Consider the following 22,637-nt stretch of genomic DNA (forward strand, 5'->3'; position numbering starts at 1 on the left):
GGGAGTGATTATGTACAGTCACTGAGTAGATATTATGAAAGTAAAATATATATTTCTTGCTAGAAATGTAATGAAAATTCGTATTAGTTTTAGTCACACCGCAGCTCCCGAAGCTCCGGCCTGCAAAAAAAAAGATAGAAAGAAAAGATAAAAAAGAAAGTATTTTCACCAATATGTACAATAATAAAGGTATATTCTGTTTTAGCCCTAAAGCTAGCAGACTCTACGTATGATAAAGCTGCACATATAACTCGACCAGTGTAACATATCGCAACGTGCTGACGGAACATAAACACACAGAGAGGACCAAACCGTTATCAATGTAAACATGGTTAAACATGCTGCTAACGTTACAAAAAAAGCCAAGTGTGCTGTTCATTTAGACACATGGGGAACAGCAACACGTCTCAAATGCTATATTTGTGTCTACTTTTCAGACAGTCACTCAAACATGGGTCAATATGATAACTTATTAGGGCCCGAGCACCTTCAGTGCGAAGGCCCTATTGTATCTGTAGGAATTTTTCTTTCTTTCTTTCTTCTGACGAAAGGAGGGCCTTTTTGCCCCCCTAAACGTGCCCAAAAAGTCACCAAATTTTGCATGCAAGTCAGGCCTGGCGAAAAATTTGATATTTAATGGTTTACATTAATGGGCGTGGCAAAATGGCTCAACAGCGCCCCCCGGAAAACTTTGTGCCTCAAGCCCCACAATACGGTTTGACGTACATGCACGAAAATCGCTACACACCTGTATCAGTACACAACTTAAAGAAAAGTCTCTTGGCGACATGGCCGAAACCGAACAGGAAGTCAGCCATTTTGAATTAATCGTGTCACTTTGGCGCAATTTATGCCATTCCTTCGGCAGTTAATACAGCCCGAACCGTAACGTGCCCCCAAGTGTGTTATACATCAAAATGTGCGTCTCCATCCTGCGACAACACGCATTACTTTTCTCTTTCAAAAGCGTTACCGTGGCGACGCTAGACGCCAAAAAGCGCGCCCACCCTTCATCTGGTTGGTTCAGACAGAAAAAACTTTGCGCCTCAAGCCCCACAATACGGTTTGACGTACATGCATGAAAATCGGTACACACCTGTATCATGTCGCAACTTAAAGAAAAGTCTCTTGGCGCCATGGCCGAAACCGAACAGGAAGTCGGCCATTTTGAACATTCTGAATTAATCGCGTAATTTTGGAGCAATATGAGCCATTCCTTCGAGAATTAATACGGCCCGAACCGTAACGTGCACCCAGGTGTGTTATACATCAAAATGTGCGTCTCTATCCTGCGACTACGCGCATTACTTTTCTCTTTCAAAAGTGTTACCATGGTGACGCTAGACGCCAAAAAGCGCGCCCCCCTTCATCTGATTGGTCCATATTTGATAGTTCCCCAAAAGTCACCATATTTTGCATGCAAGCCAGGCCTGGAGATAAATTTGATATTTAATGGTTTACATTAATGGGCGTGGCAAAATGGCTCAACAGCGCCCCCCGGAAAACTTTGTGCCTCAAGCCCAACAATACGGTTTGACGTAGATGCACAAAAATCGGTACACACCTGTATCATGTTGCAACTTAAAGAAAAGTCTCTTGGCGTCATGGCCGAAACCGAACAGGAAGTCAGCCATTTTGAATTAATTGTGTCATTTTGGCGCAATTTATGCCATTCCTTCGGCAATTAATACGGCCCGAATCGTAATGTGCACCCAGGTGTGTTATACATCAAAATGTGCGTCTTCATCTTGCAACTACGCGCATTACTTTTCTCTTTCAAAAGTGTTACTGTGGCGACGCTAGACGCCAAAAAGCGTTCCCCCCCTTCATCTGATTGGTCCATATTTGATAGTCCTCCAAAAGTCACCAAATTTTGCATGCAAGCCAGGCCTGGTGATAAATTTGATATTTCATGGTTTGCATTAATGGGCGTGGCCTAACCGCTCAACAGCGCCCCCTAGAATACTTTTCTGTGCCATAACTTTTGAATGGTTTGACATAAAGAGTCGTGGGTGGTGTCATGGGACTTGGTATTGAGTCCTTGACCATAATTGGTGCAAATTAGCCCCGCCCCTTCTTCTGATTGGTTGTCCCGATTTTCTTCTATAACTTTTGAATGGTTTGACATGGAGAGTCGTGGGTGGTGTCAACAGATTCTGTATGGAGTCCTTGACCTTCATTGGCCTGAATTAGCCCCGCCCTTTCTTCTGATTGGTTGTCCCTTTTTTCTGCTATAACTTTTGAACGGTTTGATATAGGAAGTCATGGGTGGTGTCATTTCTGATATGCTTATGGGGGGCGGTGGCGGTGAGTGCGAGGGCCCGTTCATCGCTGCTTGCAGCTTTAATTACACTTGCAGCCCGACCAAAATCCCATCATGTACTACACATAGTAACACACACATAAGCAACTGAATTGATGTCAGCACAACTAAACTAACTTTAGCCTGGGTTAGCATCGCAACCAAGCTCATTTAGACTGATGTCAGCAATTGATCATATGAAATTGATCACAAGCCGATTGTCGAGTAACATTGTATGTATATGATATGTTAACAGGACTTGGTGTAACTTATCTTCCAAAAAATATCAGCGTGGTGAGTCTTCAGGTGCCGCTTGAGATTCTTTCCACCTAGTTTGTGGCCACATTTATCGCCGTTTCTCTCTACAATGCATTCTGTTTTTCTTTATGCTTGATTATATTGAAAATATGTCCATATATCATCTCGTCATATCCGATCACCGCTGCCACCAGGGTCCGTCATCCTACCGGACTGTGTGACTGTGATGCAGCCGTGTTGCGTTCAGGTGCTGCAGGTGATGCCATGTGGGCGTTTCCAAACAAGGATAGGTTGCAGCGCTATTGCTGATGTTTTTTAATTTTTTACAGACATGTCCAAGGCAGGCAGAAATGTCATGCATTTTGAACATCTGACCCACTTTCGTCTGGTAAATGAAAACATAAAAACGTCTCGTCATGTTTTAGCCATCAAAGAGCCATGTTAAGCTCCTCACCGTCTCGTTATCATCATGAAAAAAAGGTGCGTCGGCGAAATTATTCATCATCGTTGACAAAAACAACACTGCTGCCCGGCAAACCCGGGCACCACGACCCGCCCGTCCCAGGTCGGCGAGGGAACGAGGGTGGTGTGGGCCCCTCCCTGGTGTTGAGTGCATGTGATTAATGCGATAAAAACAGGGAGGGGGAGGTCAGGGTATCATACTGACAATGACCCTCCCCTCCAAAACGTTAAGTATCCTTGTTAAATGTATTTAGTAAAGGAGCATGAGGCTCCTTTTAAGAAAAGAGACTCATTAGCACCACCCTTCGCCACGACGGCTGTCGGGGGTACTGCAGCCAACAGCGAAGCCGGCACGGGAAAATTCGGCCCCACAATTGCAGCACATTTTGCAGCACACAGCCTGTTCAAGGCAACGGAGAGATTCGCTAGAGGGCTCATTCTTTTTGGTTTGGAACGCTTCATCTGACATTATTACTAGAAAACTTAAAACGTATACATATTTTTTTCATAAATCCTGCCTCAATCCTGCCTCATGCTCCTTTAAATGTCGAATGTGCAGTGTCTATGGTGTTATTAAAACCGTGGGGCGGGGAGTACCGGGCCACGCGGGACTATGTCCCCTATGCCCTGGACCCCCCGCCCCTTCGCCTATGTGCGTATGAGTCGTGTAGGGGGGCAGGAGGGGGAGCGGAGGCCGAAGCCAGGGGGCAGGGCCAGCAGAGCCGGCCCTGGAAAGGTGCCCACGCTCCCCCACCGGCCATGCAAGTTGACGGGGGCCGGCCCTCCGAGCCGGGCCAGGGCCCCACCGTACCTCCACGGGCGCCCCCGGCATTGCCGGAGCCCCTGGGCAGAGGGGGAAATGGCCCAACATACCTCCATTCATACTGACGATGTAAGACATAAACACCTGAGAATGACTCCACCCCGCGCACCTCCTGGCCAGGGGAGGCCCTCCACTCGGACCCGGCCCCACCCCCCCGGGGCCCCCCCGGCGGACAGCCCAAAGGCCCCGGAGCCCCCACAGACACAAGGGCACGCAGACAGCCACCCCTCACCCAGGCAGAGCCGAGGCCTCAGAGCGGGACCCCCACGTCCACAGCCCAGCTCCCCCGGAATAGACCAGAGACGCCCAAGCCACAGCCTCACCCGGGACCCCCCCAGCCACCCCCCCTACCGCCATGAGGTAACCCTCCCATAGACCCCCAAGCCCCCCCCACCCCCCCCTTTGGTACTCTTGATGTCTGTATACCCCTTTATGTTGTGATTGTAGTATGGTTTCTTTGTTAGCTGTGTTGTCTGAACCCTCCTCACTACCTTTTTGTACCGTATGTTAGAAGTGCGCTTGCTAAGTATTGGAGCAGAAGAACACCGGTTTTAAATCATGTTTAAGGGTTTTTAACTGATCTACCATTCCACGTTGTGTTGGGATGTATTGACTATGATACTGGCAGTTTAAGCTGTGTTCTCTTGGAGCTCACATTCACTCTTGGTTATGAGGGCAATCAAATAAGGACTGCTCCTGTCACTGGGATGCTGATTCACCAAAGTCTTTTGTTTAGAGCAGAAATGTCCCATTTGTTCGGCGTCAGGGGTGGTTTGAACCTTGGCCGGTTTGATGGTGGGTGAACGGCTGTTGTTTTTAATGTTTTGCTGTGTTTTCAGAGTTGTTGTTGTGTGTTGTGGGATCCGATGAGGACTTTGATAATCATGTGTTGTGCAAAGTTGTGAGGCAGTTATAAACTTGGCCTCCATTTCTCCCTAGTTCTCAGACACCGGCTCTCCTCAAGTAAACATTTTTAGTGTTTTTGACAGCTGACATTTTGTCGACTGCTTACTGATTCTGTTTATGATTAAAGTTGGTGGTCACGTCAATCAGTCTTGCTTACTTTCACTTCTCTGGGAGCCGTTTCTCTCGTCCGTCATCAGCCCTTCTCTTTGCTTTCGCTTTCAAATTCCTGTCAACCTGTAATCATCACTGTCAGGTACAGAATGTCATTCTCCCCCAAGCTGTGCACTAAAACACAAGCTGAAACACACACACACACACACACACACACACACACACACACACACACACACACACACACACACACACACACACACACACACACACACGTAGTGTTGCACACAGAGATGAGACGCTGGTGTCAGTTGGGAGAAATGGAGGCATCGCTCTGATAACAGCTCAGCGAGACACAATCGACATGGACTTCCCACTCACTCCATCTCTTTCTGCAAAATTATGTCCTCTGCTTCTGCTACCATGCAAATGTTTTCAGAGTGATGAAGATGGAGGAATGTGAAGACAGCATAGTTTTGTCACTTTAGTTTGTCATTGTGCTCGTTCTGGAGGCTGTGCTTCAGAATTACATATTTTCTTGTCAGCTTGATTTATTTTGATAATACATACATGCACGATTGCATTTTCAGCATGTAGCACATTCCAGAAAAGGTTGGTGAGGGGGATTTAGTGAAAAATAACATTGTTCTTTCAAACAGCTGATACCAAAAGCAAAGACAGAATGCTGGGTCTGGGCAGCAAATGTGGACAAAAGGACTTACACATCTCACCAAGTGTTGACCATATGGAGAATATCCCTGAACAGATCAAAACAGTGTTTCTCAAAGAATGATCAGAAGAGATTTCTTCATGGAAGTGCAAACACCATTAAGCCGTTCAGAAAACTAGAGCTAGACCGTAGCAACAGCTGGTGGAACCACGTGGAAAAGGATTACCGTCGAATACCTTGTCAACACATACAACACTTAAAACTTGTGCATAAAAGAAGTCCAATGATTATCTTGTCCGGAGGAGGCGGCGATGTCTTTGGGCTCAGAAGCATCTTGGGTGGAAACATGCATTGTGGAATCATTGATCAGTATTCCAGATCGTTTTGGGGAGAGAAATGTGCCAAAGAGGCACCAACCAAACTAAAAGCCAAGCTCTGTTATAGTGTGTTAATGATAAAGAAATGTCCACCATCATCAGCATCACTGTTGCTAACAGTGATGTCTCTTCAGCTACCTGTACAGTCAGATCATCCTGGCAAAGCAGACGATCATATTATTAACTGCAACCCCACGCTGCAACATTTCCCTAAAGCCCATCACAGTCAAAGGCAGCAGCACCGCAAACCTTTTCCAACACCCGAAACAAAGGCATCCAGCCGAATAGGAAAATGCCAACGTCTCAGAGACGAACGAAGCCGCAGTGACCACCAAACCTTGAAGGTACTGTTAATGCTTTAGAAAATGGTGCTGCTCTCATGGTAAATGCTTGTCTCCTTTTAGTCTAGACTACAAAGTGTGATTTAAAACGCAGCCGGGACTTTGACTCCAAGAGGGTGCTCGTTTATTTATTATTCATCCCAGAAATGGAGGTTACATTTGTTTTGCTTTTGATTAAATAAAAGTACAATTTGCTTTAAGTTGTCTGTCGTTTGTATTTATTGCTTTCCTTTATAGGTATCAGAGCATGTGAGCGGAGCGGAGCGTGAGCGAGCGGCGGAGCGGAGCGGCGAATTTTGAAAGGAGCGCAGAGCGGGATTTTTTTTTCTAGGATGATTGGCTGGAGCGGGGCGTCATCCCGCTCCAGTTTCGCTCCGTTACCCCATATCACGGCCCCGATGCGTGTCCAAACATATCCCACCTCTCCACAAACTACCTGTTACCTTTCTTCTTTTCCAGTCCTATCTCTGAACCGTAGTTGGGAGAGCTGGTATTTTAATTCGGTCTCTGGCTCGTAACCGGCGTTAAGTCCGGGGAAAGTGAAGGGAAAAAAGGACGGAGGAAAAATGCTGTCCGTGCAACCTCGCACATTTATTACAAACATGTAATAAGAGCAAACAAAACGCGTGAGGGCCGACGACTGAAACTAACGGAGGACACACTGAAAAGTAACTGAACACGTGTACCGGTCTTCCACACACGCACACCTGCATCTCCCTCTCTCTCCTCCGCTGCACCCACACGTCTCACACACACACACCCGAACACACAGTGAATGAAACATTGTTTCGGGAAAGGTTAATAAACAAAAGTCTATTAAACCAGATAATTCCATTAGGTGAAATTATTTTCTTATTTTTTCTTGTCAGTAAATATCTATTTTTTGGACTTTAAAACTATGTCGGCTCTGCGTAATTGTTCCTCTCGGCTCCGTGACTGGCTGCAAGGAACGTAACTTTGCTGAGTCTCTCTCTCTCTCTCTCTCTCTCTCTCATCCACCTCTGGTTAGATCTAAGGCTTCAGGTAAACATGTGCATTTTATATGCATGCAAACATTTTTGGAGCGGAGCGTGGAGCGCTGCGCGGAGCGGGTTGCAGTGTTACTGGAGCGCGGAGCGGTTATGGCTGGAGCGGCATTTTGCGACTTTGAGGGCGGAGCGGAGCGGTAACAACCTTTGTGAGCGAGGAGCGGAAATTCTCGCCGCTCCACTCCGCTCACATGCTCTGATAGGTATGGGGGGAAATCGACAAAAAGATTGAATTTTTCGGCCATATTGCCTAGCCCTACTCTTTACATTTACATGTTATTTTGCTGCATCCTTGAAGTTATTCTACAGATTATGCAGCATTATGGAAGCAGCGGAATCACCAACCTATGTATCTGAGCTCCAAAGATGTAAAAAGAGTGTAAAAAGAGTAGATTCATCAGAAGAAAACACTGGACAAGTTCAAACCCCTGAGACTTTGTTATTGCAGTTTTTAGCCAAATTTTTTACCAATACCTACCAATACTTACCAAAGGTTTTTTATAACATTTCAAACTAAATTTTGTATAATGTTGTACAATTTCCTCAGGAGAATATAGTAGTCAATTAAAAGTTAGAAGACAACTGAAAATGATCTCCAGAGAACTTGGAAACGTGAAACATTTAATGAGCAGAGTGCTCATTAAAACACTGCCACCGATTTTGTGTGCGCGCAGCGGCTGTCGAGGAGCTCTCGTTGTTCATGATGGCGTTACTGATGTGTCGACACACACTTCACAGTCAGGATGCTGATATTGAGCTCCCCCCTTCAGTGTCATGATCCATGCGACCACTTCCAACAGAGTTGGGACACTTTAAAATGCTAATAAAGAAGAAGCATCATGACATCACACCTCTGGGCTACAGGTGGGTATGTATATACCTTTCAGTGCTGATGTTTCCCTTCTAGATGTGTAGCTCTAGAAGCTGCTTGCGCCATAACATCACAGTTGCAGGCTTTTGAGTGAGCGCTGATATGATGATGGTCCTTCTCCCATTGATCATTTATATATTAAAATTAATCGTTGGATATCATCGGTTTCCAGAATGAATTTTGATTTTGGAGCCGTCTGACCACAGGTGAGTTTGGCTCTGTCTCTCAGTCTGTTTTGGATAAGCTCAGGTTCAGAGAGCTCTGACCTTCATTTGTGGATGGCACTGCCAACTGGGTCCTGACACAGAGATTTCTAGTGTGGCAGTGATTCACTGAATTGTGCCTGTTCTTAGTGCAGAGGTGCCCGCGGGCCTAAAAATGATCCAATATTGATTTTGAGCCTTGTCCCCTGCTCAGAGTACTGCAGATTCTCAAAATCTCGGCTTCTGAGGGACTGTCTCTCTGTGGCGCTGTTTGTCCTGTTCTGTATCATATCACGGACCTGTAAATATATATATATATATATATATATATATATATATATATATATATATATATGTTGGGCCACTGTGATTATGAAACTTTCGTGAACATTAGTGATTAGGTGAAAAACGACTTTAAAGCTGTCTGAATCCTCATTCTGTGAACCAGCTTTAAGTCTCACCTAAAATGGCCGCAAGGAAAAGACTACAAACCCAGCGGGCTAGGAGGTGTGAACAAAGGGCGGCGCCTGAAACAACGTCTCACAGCAAGAAGGTCCTGGGTTCGATTCCCACCGGGGACGCTGTGGGCGTTGAAGTGCGTGTTAGTTCCCCCATGACTTCAGTGCCCACACCCTGGGTGGGGTTTGCGAAAGGGCCTTACATGTTCTGCACCCCGTGTTCCCTTGGGTAGCAATGTGAGCTACCCTCACAAAAACATGCACACAGTCCTGGGCTCTACTGCCCCCTCTGGCCAACCGGGGAACAGATGGGGTGGGGAGGATCCGGCTGGAATAACGTGATCCTTCCACGCGTTACGTCCGTCCGGAGAAGCTCGACCCTGTCTGGTGAAAAGATGCGGCCTGCTCACTCCTCAGGATAAGGAGAAGACCTGAGCTCAGTGCAGGAACTCCCGGGGTTGGTAGAGGATGGCAATGCCCAGGACTGACTTAGGTAGGAGCACTGGGTGATAAAATGGGAAAAAACCGGGATAAAAAATAAATAAAAAAAAAAAAAAAGTGATGGGAACCCGAAAATCTCCCTCTTCACCTCTTCAGCTCTTGGCTTCTTGCCAAAAGGCCGTCGGGCATCCCGCCTCAGCTGTGAGCTTCATTTCCTGGATCCGTGACGCCCGCGCCTCGGCGACCAGCGGGAAGAGCCGCACGTCTGCAAAGTGAACCGGCTCCCCGCCCGCGCCTCGAAGCTCCGTTCGATCCGGAAAGCACAGCCCGGCCAAAGGCGGCGCTCCACCGCTGTCCCTTTTCGTTTCAGGGAGGAGGAGAGAGAAACACAAAAGACTCTGACTGAAAACCCCAGCACAAACGTGATCAGCACCTGAAGAGTGTGCAACCCCTCCAGATCTGGAGCCCGGAAGGCGTGAGGTTATGGTTTTGGGCAGTCAGTTAATTTAGAGCAGTTTAGAGTTAAATTTGTGTTTAATGTTATTTTTACTTTTGCATATCACTGTGTAATGCCGGCAACTACCGGCAGCGCTGCTTGTTTATTTTCGTGGCGCCGTTTCGCCAGTTATTCGTGGGTTAAACTGCCATTTCTCTTATTGCGTGTGACGGGGGCGCCGCCATCTTGGTCGGGCCCACGCGAAGCCACGTCGTTTTGAGACACCCGCAGATGATCGGAAGATTTGCATCACATGATTTATTGTTTTGATTTATCTCCTTTAGGTAGTTAACGTTTTAGTGTTATTTTTCTTTATAGTTAGTGTTTTGTGTTTTTCTATGTAGTGAGCCATCGGAATTTATCCAAGGTGTCGCTTTTCACCTGCTTGACATCAAATGTAAATACATTCTGATTGATTTTAATGAGAGAAGTTGTTTGTTTTTTTTTTGCACATGTTTTATTACAAATGCTGGTTTGACCGGAGTCAGTGCCGAACTCGTAACTGCCTTTACTATTATTCTGGTAGAATAATTCATACTTTGAGAATGATTCTGCTGTTAAAAGTTGTCATTTACCTGGTGAGACCAGGTGGTGCCCTGTTTTGATTAAGTAATTTCGACAATTCAATTTGATAAATAATTTACTTTATTAATTATTAATAATTGTTGAAGGACAATTATCAATAACTCTTGATAACTGAAACAGCGCCCCCTCTGTTGCATGTATGTATGTTGCATGTATGTATATATATATATATATATATATATATATATATATGGTCTACGACTGTAAATAAAATATGCTCCATGCTATTCTGCTTGTTGCATGGTGCCCACCTTTTCAGAACCAGGACTGTATAATTATTAGCTCATAGCACACACACACACACACACACACACACACACACACACACACACACACACACACACACACACACACACACACACACACACACACGCACACACACACATGCCTGCAGCAGAATCTCCTGTGAATAGTATCTTATTAAAAGATATTACCTGAACAATCCCCATCTCCCAAAACCTATTTAATTCAACAATGCTCTGAATTCCTGATCAGCAATCTGTTCTCATTTTACTTATTCACACACACTTCCTCTTTATCTGCCCCCCAACCCCACCCAGCTCACAAACACACACACACTCACACGTGTGCCCATCCTCACTCCCATCCTCCCCCTCAGGTGGATAGTGTAATTGCTGCGGTTTAACCGGTGCTGTGTTTGATCTCACGCTTATCCTCTCCAGCGTCTGGCTCATGAAAGAAATGAAGGGAGAGACGTGTCTCCCAAGAAGCGCCTGCTCAGAATGTGTGTTTTGTGTGTGTGTGTTTGTGTGTGTGTGTGTGTGTGTGTTTTGTATGTGTGTGTCTTGAGTGGAATTGCTTCAGTCTGGTCTGATTTCTGAAGTAATTCAATTATTGCAGTGGTAGCGCTGGAACTGCGGGCTAAAACACACAAATCACTCCAATCTAAAGCCAATTCCTTCCCATTTAACCCCGATGTATTACACAGACATGAAGCCATTTTCAGCAATGCCATTTATTAGATTCTCATCTGCAGCCCCCGGCAGGCCGCGCACAGAGGAACAAGTGGACTGCGCACTCATCCCTTCTGTAATAAACAACCTGAAGACGGCACAAATATCTTTTATTGACCGAGGATGCCTTTCTCTTCAAGCCTAACAAGACTCAGATTTTAAAAAGTCCGGATTATTTATCTTCAGCTTTGATTAATTATGGTCCAGATGTTCACTCTTTACACACAAGATCATCTTGTGATTTCCCATGATGATTTAAAACCAAATATGAAGAAAAAGTGAACTCTGATACCAGCATTGTGAGGGTTCCTCATCTGTTCCATATTTGCAACAATTAGTGGTGATAATAGTGGCATCCTAAACTGTAGCAGAGATACTATAACATTTGATCAGGTATCTCGAACTGATCCGCATCCTAGCAAATTCAATTAAAACACATTCCATGAATCCCCAAAGGGAATTCATATAGTTGCACTTTTAATTACGCCAATGAAGAATGAAATCAGCGGAGAGTTGTTGGAGAGGCGGATGTGTAACTCTGAGAGGTGGGTGGTTGTTACAGCATCGCTGTAGTCTGTGTGTTTGCTGGAAGAAGTCTGCTGAAGTCCAGAATGGGTTCCTGCAAGATGCCTTCATGCAACGCGTGATGCTGCATTACTGAAACAAGCTGTTTCATCATGCAAAAAGCTTTGCTGCTGTCATTATTACTCATAATCACAGACCTTGAAAAGTTATAAAAATTCCAGCAGAAGTTATTTAAGCAGTACACCATCTTAGTCAGGATTAAAATATTACTAAACAAAGAGACAGACTAGAATCAGACCGCGTGCAGCAAACTTCCACCGAAGCAGCGATGAGTATCAGGGTTTGATGAACCTCCTGATCTGAGCCACTATGTTCAAGTTCAACGGTGAAGTTGAGCAGGACATGATGTTTCTTGATCAGTATTAATCAACGAGGAGTTTCTGTAGGTCTTGAACAGAGAACGCGTGTCCATGGGGAGCAGTAAGTGTGTGATGTAGGAGTTACAAGGATCTATAGTTTCTTTCTTCAACTAGACCTTCATAGTTGAGTACGAAGATGTGCGTGTAGATTAAATTTGTGAGATGCCATCGTAACAGGGCTCCTTTATATCATACAAGGGTACCACTGCTTGTGTAAGAGGTTATGGAAGTCCAACAACTGTTTTAAAGTTTCCAAGTGTCCTTCAAGTGTTGTTGCTATGGTAACCATTATGGCTGCTGATTCTCCATTTTATGGATGTTTTTTTTTGTGCTTATCTGTCATCTGCTTAGAAGAGGTTCTGGAAATGTGGATCCAGTTTATGAGTTCCCACCTAGTCGGGATTTTGCGTGACTAAAATAAAAGTGGTTGCACTATAATTAGAGTTATACACTGTAGCATCGTTAGGCAGCTTTGCTGTATCTAAACTAGGAATCCTCCACCTGGTAAAATGAAGAGTCAAACAGCATTTTAATGTAATAAAACAGGTCAAATCCACTCTTTTAGTGCTGTCTGTCTTTAGGATCATGCAGGATGGGCTCAGGGCCACCACCCTCAAATCATGCAACAACCTTGGGGCGTTTGATTTTTCTGTACTTATTAATGTTTTCATCATCCAGAATATAGCATGATGTTAGGGTGCCACTCTGACCTGCAAATGATCATAATTACAATTATTTATTGCATTTTATTCCATAAATTGTTTTATTTGGCGAGAGACCCACAACCCACTATGGTCGATCATAAAAAAAGATCGTAGTAAAAAGTAAAAAAATAAAAGGTTGAAGGAAAATTTTCTGAAATCTAAACCTGAAACTCGTGCAACATAGCTAATGTTAAATCCTGAGCCAAAGGTGTGTTTTTGGTGAACTACAAATTAAAGAGCACCACAGCGGTCAAGTCAGACATTCTAATAGTATAAAAAAGCCATTTGCAAAACTAGAACAACATTATTCATCGTGATAGAGGATAACAAAAGTAACCCACGATTTCTGTTCAGCACTGTAGCCAGGCTGACAAAGAGTCACAATTCTGTTGAGCCGTGCATTCCTGCAGCTCTCAGTAGTGAAGACTTTATGAGCTTCTTTAACAGTAAAATCACGAGAATTAGAGAAGAAATCAACCAGCCGGTTGTGGGCGTTTCTTCAGCTTTAGCGACTTCTCTAGGCTCTGACTTGCCTCTAGACTGTTTTGATCCTTTAGACCTCCCTGAGCTGACCTCACTCGTCAATAGAGCTAAATCAACCCCATCCCAACTCGACTATTCAAAAATGTTTTTTCTCTTATTGGTGCAACAATACTAGACCAAATTAACCTATCCTTAAACTTAGGATATGTACCACTGTTTTTCAAAGTTACAGTAATTAAACCTTTACTTAAAAAACCTTCTCTTGACCCAGACATCTTAACTAATTATAGACCAATTTCCAACCTTCCATTTGTATCTAAAATTCTGGAAAAGGCAGTTTCAAGCCAGTTATGTGACTATTTGTATAGAAATGATCTGTTTGAAGTTTTTCAGTCAGGGTTCAGAATGCATCATAGCACAGAGACACTGGTTCTACTGGACCTCAGATAAGGGATTAGTGTCCATATTGGTTCTACTGGACCTCAGTGCTGCTTTTGACACTGTTGATCGTGGCATTTTTCTGCACAGGTTAGAGCATGTTGTTGGGATTAAAGGGACAGCTCTACGTTGGTTTAAATCATATCTATCTGACAGGTTCCAGTTTGTTCATGTACATGAGGTTTCTTCAGAACAGTAAAGGGTCTGTTATGGTGTTCCGCAGGGTTCAGTGCTAGGGCCAATCTTGTTCAGTTTATACATGCAGCCATTGGGAAGTATGGTAAATGGTAAATGGCTTACACTTATATAGCGCTTTCCAGCTGTACTCCTACAGCCCCAAAGCGCTTTACACTGTAGACATTCACCCACACATGCACACATTCACACACCGGTTGTCAGCGGAGCTGCCATACAGGCAGACGAGAAGACGAGGAGGTGAAGGTCTCGGTGAAGGTTCGGGCGGACAAGGATGCTTGTGCTTTTAGTAAAGCACAAGCATCCTTGTGCTTTACTAAGCATCCTTGTGCAAGCATCCTTGTGCTTTACTAAAACAGTTTAGATTGGTGTTATTTTTTTTATAAAATGGTGTGAGAAACGGGAGAGTTCCCGGACGGCCGCCATTACACGCTGGCAGCCGCCATTACACGTTCAGAGCATGTTCAAGTCGAACGCTCGTTAAGGCACCTTTATGACTACAAAATGAACTGAGTTTATGTTTTGTATCTGTTTATTTTTATATATCATTAACACAAGCACGTTGGGTAATCCTGTGGATACCACAGAGGTTAAGGGGGTATTTCGACCCGCGGAATGTTATAACACTGTGTAGTGGATTTTTGAGCAGTATAATACTGAGGTAAATCTAAGTTGTTAATAACTGAAAGTAAAATGTGATGTGATGTCGTGGAAAAAAAACCCATGTGTTAATTGTAACAGTTTTATTGTTGTAAATAAAAAAGACATGATCTGGCGGAGAACAGAGACGCATCGTGCTTTAATTGCTCCGCACTCCACCTGCTTTTTACAGGTAAACATATTTGTCACCACGATCCTCACCCTTGGGACCCGTAACATAAACAGCTCTATTTGTCTATGAAGCCAGATGAGACAGAACCGTTAGCTAAACGTCAGGCATGTCTTAGGGACATCAAGGACTGGATGTCCGGAAATGTTTTGCTTCTAAATTCAGATAAAACAGAGGTTATCATTCTTGGTCCAGAGCATCTTAGGAAGGGATTAGATGGTGTTGTGATGGCTTCCAGTGCAACTGTGAGAAACCTTGGTGTTGTTTTCGATCAGAATTTGCACATCCTCCCTATTTTTTGTGCTGTGTGGGATCGGAGCACTTGGATGGGATTTTTTCTGTGTGACTCTCTTCTCTCATTGCGGATGTTTTGGATTGATTGCTATCTAGGATTGGCACTTTGCAGGTGTGGTCGTCCTCCCTTTCTGATGATTGTACCTTTGGATTCGATGGTCATTGATTGGTGTGTTTGATGCATGCACTTTGTGGGTGTTGTTCCTTTTTCCCTGTGTTTTGGTGATGCTTGCTGACTGTACTTCGGTATGTGACCTTGTTTGAAGGTGCTCAGGTGTGTGTGTGGCGGCGCCTGATTGGACCACATAGGCCTACCAGCCTATAATAGACAATATTTTGTTCCGATCTGTTTGATGCCTTGAAAAAGGTCTATGACCGAAACGTTGGCCCAATAAACACTAGTACGGTGAGAAGAAGGTGTGCGGGAGTTTTCTTTTTAAATTGGCTGAAGCTTTCCTCCTCCGACGCACCTTTCTGAAATCCGGTGTGCTAAAAGTTTTCTACTTCGGATATGCTGTTACTACTAAAAATCTATCTCTGTGACTGCAAGCGAATGTGACTGACGGATCTAACAGCCGGCTTCATGCACATGCTCGTCCTGATCCGTCACGTTGTCTAAAGATCACCAGCGGAAACTTCATATTTCTGAAACATCATCGAGGACGTTTACTCATGACGAGGAAGCAGATTATCTCAATCATCTGTTTATCTCAGGCCTAAGATAAACATTGTTTGCCTCATTTGCACACGTCAGCGCAGGGAGTTTGGCGACAGGGGACCATCTCATCAGCAGTCAGAACCTGCATCACGGTCACAATCATTCCTGCCCATTACTGCAGCACTGCCTGGTACATAACTCTGATTCATTTCCAGCTGCAAAACAGAAATATGATTGCATCCTGCCAGAGCAGAGATTCAGATTAACTCCTGGCTGATAAATGTCTCAAAAACAATTTCATACATGTGGAATATATTTTATACAAAAACACATGTATCTAAAAAGACACTTCCTGGAAGGAGCTGTTTTTTTTTTTTCCCACAGAAACTGTTCCCATCTGTTCCAGGGGACTTAGAGACTCTCTCTTTACATATCTCCTTAAATCCTCAACACCCTGATGGGTGAGGATCTGAGAATAATAACTGCTCATTCGTCCTTGTTACCTTCAGTTTTCGCTCACGGCTCTGGGTTCAAGGTAAACACATGAGCTGATCTGTGCTTCAGAGGCGATAATAAATATCGGAGAGGCCTTGACAGCCTCAGGAAGGAGCAGATCATCATCGAGACGTCTCCCTCCACATACTCCAGGGACCTCCAGCTCAAAACTTTCTATCATCTTTTACGTCTCACCTCAGTCGTGTGTCTGCAGCAGCACGGACCAGGTTGGCTTTTAATTCTGCACATACTGCGAGATCCTTTTAAAACCAAACCCCAAATCTTAACAGATGACAGACAGAGATGTGAAAGCAGTTCCACTAAAACTTACACATTTGTTGAAGTGAATTATAAAAGCCAATCTGGATGTGCGGATGTTGTACAGTTTCATCTACGGTGATACAGATGTGCAAAAGTTAGTAAAGCTACTTTAATCCTATCTTGTTCGTTTGCTTTTGTGTGCGCTATAAGGCCTAAAGATCATAGAGTATTAGTACCAGACAAAAGAACAGAAACATTATTTCTTCAAGCCAAAGAGAAAAGAGGAATCAAAACACAAAAAAACCCATGACCTGAAAGCCTGTTACCCCACCTTCAGCAGCACTAATATGCAGTAGTTGTTAGGGCCCGAGCACTTACAGTGCGAAGGCCCTATTGTATCTGTAGGAATTTTTATTATTATGGGCATGCCAAGCAGTGGCATGACCATATTGCAATCATCCAGAATGGCCCAAAGGGCAATGTTGCTAGCATTTTGCTAACAAGCTAAAGTCGCAAGAGTCCCAGTGCGCACCAGCGGGTGTACAGTATGATCCCGCTCTGATGTGGAAAAAAAAAATCCCCCCAATATAAAACACGGCCGGAAAAACCTGTAAAATGAAGGCGATGTATTAGTATACAGAAAAGGTTTCCCTTTTCTTATTCTTATTCGTATTCTTATTCGTATTATTCCGCACTCTTTTTTACCATGGTGAAAAAAAAACCTATCCGTTGACGTAGCCAGAACTGCAACGTGCACCCATGCATGACATACATCGTTGGATGCGTCTCCATCGTGTCTCGATAGGTATTACTTTTCCCAGTCAAAAGTGTTACGGTGACAACGCTAGATGCCAAAAAGCAAAACAAAAAGGTGAAAATTCGGATGCTTATTTACAAACACTCGGCCCGATGGGCACTAAAGGACTGTACAACCTCATCATGCTAATTATTATGTTTTTTGCGATAGTTAACTTTCAATTTAAAAAAAAAAATCCATTTTATTTTGGACGCTTGTTGCTAGGCAACAGTTTATCGTACAGACATCATTACAACATTGACAAACCCGGGACGCGTTGTGCTACAACATATTTTAGTCTCATCATGCTAGCTTTTTGAGATATTTAACTATTCTAATTTTCAAATTAACGGAAATTTGGACGCTTGTTGCTCGGCAACACAATATCGCAGAGACATCGATCCAACGTTAAAAGACTCGGGAAGATGTGAAGTACAACATACTTTCATTAGGCTGTTGTTTACAACTTTTGAGATATTGAACCCAAATTGTCCCATTCTATCCTATGGGGCTTGTTACCAGGGCAACAAAACCTATGCATTTTTTTGGAGGAGAATATGAATAAATGATCTGTAAATATGGCCCGAACCGCAACGTGCATCCAGGCCTTGGTTTATTGGCGATTATTAATAACCCCAAACATGGCCAGAACCACCTCTGACACAACCAAATGAACCTTAAACACAACTAGTACCACCCCAAACAAAAGCAGCAAGAGTGGACGAATGGGCAGTAGGGCATGCCCATATCAAAATTTCCTGAAATTTTCTAGTTAGGGCCCGAGCACTTACTCCCTGTTGTATCTGTAGGAATTCATTTTTATTCTTTCTTCAGGGAGGGCCTTTTTGCCCCCCCTAAACGTGCCCCAAAAGTCACCAAATTTTGCACGCAAGCCAGGCCTGGCAAATTTTTTTTATATTTAATGGTTTGCATTAATGGGCGTGGCAAAACGGCTCAACAGCGCCCCCTAGAAAACTTTGTGCCTCAAGCCCCACAATACGGTTTGACGTACATGCACGAAAATTGGTACACACCTGTATCATGTTGCAACTTAAAGAAAAGTCTCTTGGCGCCATGGCCGAAACCGAACAGGAAGTCGGCCATTTTGACTTAATCGTGTAATTTTGGCCTAATTTATGCCATTCCAAGGGTGCGAGGGCCCGTTCATCGCTGCTTGCAGCTTTAATTCATGTTATATCAGCTATAGAGAACAAGGTAGTGCCGAAAAAACAATATATATTCCCCCTCCCAAATATAATTAAAATAGAGAAACACATTTTCTCATCAACAAAACATATTTTACACAAACATGTTTTAAATTGAAACTGAAAAAGATTTTTTCAGTTATTTTATTGTCTGAAAAATGGTTCAAATGTATCTTTATTGTCTGAAAAATGGTTCAAATATCAGCTTTTACTGCATCGGGTGCTTTAACTAGGCACACACGTGTTCACACTGGAGAGAAGCCATACAGATGTAATCAGTGTGGGGCAGCTTTTGCCAGATCATATAATTTAAGAAGTCACCAACTTGTTCACACTGGATAAAATGTGTGTATGATCTGAAATCCGAAGGTTTAATTGTAATAAGTTCATTAGTTTTTAAAAAAATGGTTCTGCTTCTGCCGCAAATTATTAACCTTTTTTGTAATATTTTTATATTGTAATATAACATTTTTCACCAGTTTTTGTCATTGTTCTGTTAATACAGGGAAATAAAGTTATTTTTTTAGTTTTTTGTTGGATTTCAGTTTCCTGCTCAGTAAAACCATTGTAAACAAACAAGAAGTCAATGTCAGAATTTTAGAACAGTGTCCCACAGTTGTACCTTGTTCATGTGATTTTATCACTATAGATGAATGATGGTTCTTGATTTAATTGTATCTGAGGGATGTAAGAAAAGAGTGCTTTACTAATGACACCCTCTGCTTCTAAGACCAGCTGGTCAACTGTAAAAGTGAGTGAATGCTGTCATAGACTTAAAGGGGACCTATTATGAAAAACACGTTTTTTTCTTGTTAAAGGTGGTGGAGGTATTTAACTTACCTCCGGAGCACCGGTGCCACTCACTGGACCGGACCGGTGAGCAGCTCCGGTGGCTCCAGTGTTCCCTAACGGAATGTTAGGTAACACCGGAGATCTATTAGTAATACATTTTTCTTCTGTTTATGGTTTCAGATCTTCCAAGCAATGCACCTGAAACTGTTCAACGACACCTTCAGAAGACGCACGGTCCTTCCTTGAGCCAGCAATAGTGCATACATGTTATTTATATACGACTTATGTTCTTTTATTTTTTTAACAATAAAGTTGCCAATTGTGAAAATTCAGTGTTGTGATTTCTTTACAGTTAACATGATTCATTTGTCTTGTAACATGAGAAATGAAATGAGGAATCGGAGTAAATAACTGTGGTGTTTCTGTGTGAATTAGTGTGAAGACGAGGTGACCCGGTCAGGGAACTAAAGGCCGATTTATGGTTCCGCGTTACACCAACGCAGAGCCTACGGCGTAGGGTACGCGTCGATTTAACGCAGAACCGTAATTCAGGCTTAAAGGGGACATATTATGGCATTTAATGTATATTTTAAACAGGCCTTGAATGTCTTAAAAACAATATAAAGCTTGTTTTTTCGACATAAATCAGAAATCCAGTCTCTGGGCCATGTTTTTATTTTTTTCCGCTTCTAAAGCCTTTTTCTGTGCTTCATTTTAAGGGCGGGGGGGGGCTATGATAATGAGGCTCTGCGCTGATTGGCTGCTTGAATGACGTGTAGGAGGGGAGGAGAATAAGCCTCGCTCCGGCCAGAGCAGCCGGCTGCGTCGTACACAAAACGTGTCCCATGCGAGAAGCTTCTGCGACAAAATCAATTCCATTGCTTTATTTTTTTTGTATTAGACTGTCCTAACTGGCCGCGAGTTTAACAGTTTCAGTGTGGACAGAGAGCGTCCGATGTCACGCAGCTCGACGTGATAGTCGGACGCTCTCATTCAGTTACACGCTGTAAACGGATCTTAAAGGTATTGTGACATCATTTTTAACATGCTTTTAACACTATTAAAAGTCTTGGCCAACATCCCTCAAATGTGTCTAAAAGAGTGTAACAAGAAAAACTTCAGTCTAGTACTCTTTTCCTGGCTTTTTATTACAGTGTTTTTTTGCGCCGTGAAAAATGCTTCCTTTCCCCCCTTTCCTGTCAATCATTGCTCCGCTCCTCCTCCAAACCTCCTCCTCCTCCAGCCATACGCTCACAGCGGCGTCGGAGAGCCGGGAGCGACGGGCGAAGCATGCACGGAAAAGCAGGAGGGCGAACCACAGCAAACAATCATAAAAATAAAGGCATGTAAATAAAGTGTCCCCTTATCTTAAATCCAGTCAGTGGCCGCGGGTCTTCTTAGCAGTTTTCCTCCGCTGATGAGAACAGAAGAGGCTGTAAACAGCTCCGTGTTAAGCCTGATTTATGGTTCCGCGTTAAATCGACGCAGGGCATACGCCGTAGGGTTCAGCGTACGGTGCGCGTCGCCGCGTAACTCTTCGCCGTAGGTTCTGCGTCGGTGTAACGCGGAACCATAAATCAGCCTTTATGGTGCACTGGAGAGGAGAGGAGGCAGGGAGCTGGGTGGAGGGGGCGGTGATTTAGCGGGCCGTTACGTAACGGCCCGCCACCAAACCAGGTGCGCCGTTTTTGCACAGTTATGCGGAAAATCCCAGAAAGCACACAATACACTGAATGTTAAAAGTTCGTTGTTTTTTGGGTGTAATTGATGTCAAGACACCCAACAAAACACAAAAAATCAAGAAAAATGTGTTTTTCATGTCACAATCCCTTTAAAGCCTGATTTACGGTTCTGCGTTAAATCGACGCGTACCCTACGCCGTAGGCTCTGCGTTGGTGTAACGCGGAACCATAAATCAGCCTTTAGTCACCTGAAGAGGGAACGGGTCACCTCGTCTTCACACAGGAAGATTTCTCATCATTTCTTATGTTACAAGACAGAGGAATCATGTTAACTGTAAATAAATCACAACACTGAATTTTCACAAATGGCAACTTTATTGTTAAAAAAATAAAATATGAGTTGTATATAAATAACATTTATGCATTATTGCTGGCTCAAGGAAGGACCGTGCGTTTTCTGAAGGTGTCGTTGAACAGCTTCAGGTGCTTGGAAGATCTGAAACCAGACAGAAAAAATGTATTACTAATTTACCTAACGAGTGAGTGGCTCCGTTAGGGAACACTGGAGCCGGGCCGGTCCGTGAGCAGCTCCGGCAGCTCCGTATGCGGCGCCGGTGCTCCGGAGCTAAGCTAAATACTTAGCCCATGCAAAGATCATACAAATATAAATAACATTTTAAAAAAAAAGGAACTTACAGCTGACTCGTGTGCAGTTGCCGGGTCCCGCAGGGCCCACCATAGATAAAGGCTAGATTACTCAAGGCGGAGTCTCCAGCGTCGTTCACCGGCGGCCATCTTACCACAGGACACTCTTTGGTGCGCTATCGTTGTTGCTGTTGGAGGGTGAGTGGTCCGTACAGACAAAAATACTCATAACTTGCTGAAATCTTGACGGATTTACAAACGGTTTGGTTTATTATAAACATCATTAACGTGGGTATGATTCGGGATGCTTGGACATCTTGAAATTGTATCTTTTCTTTTCGAAAAACGACTTAATCATGCAGTATATACAATAGTTGTGTATCACCACTAACTAACGTTAACGTTACTTGCCCAAGTTATCAAGGGTGACCACAATCGAAAATTTCAATTATTATACAGCTTCTAGTGCGATAAAATGACGATTTTATGGCAACCTAATCTTTTCTCTAAATCTTTGTGGATGTGGTTGTATTTATTAGCTGGCTAATATCAAGAAGCTGTGATTGAGACCTAGAAACCTCAGTTCTCATTGATACTTTTAAGATCAGCGATGCAAACTTGTCAGCTTTAGGTTACGGCCCGCTTATTTCCCAAAATATGGTAATGAAGTGAATTGTGTGAAATGTGGATTTGTGTCTGCCCTGACAGCTCCCTGAGAACTGCTGCTCTGGAAGTATCTACTATTTTCATCCTATACTGTTTGTGTTTGCATCCCTGATTTCTTGTGTTGTGTTTTAGATGGATCCACATAGTAATACAATATTTTGCTTTTGAAGGTTCCTCTCTATCCTGTGCTTCATCATCAATATGGACACATTGATGATGATGGTTCCTGTGCTGCTTGAAGGAC

This window comes from Cololabis saira, chromosome 11, assembly GCF_033807715.1.
Source record: "Cololabis saira isolate AMF1-May2022 chromosome 11, fColSai1.1, whole genome shotgun sequence".
NCBI lineage: Eukaryota > Metazoa > Chordata > Actinopteri > Beloniformes > Belonidae > Cololabis > Cololabis saira.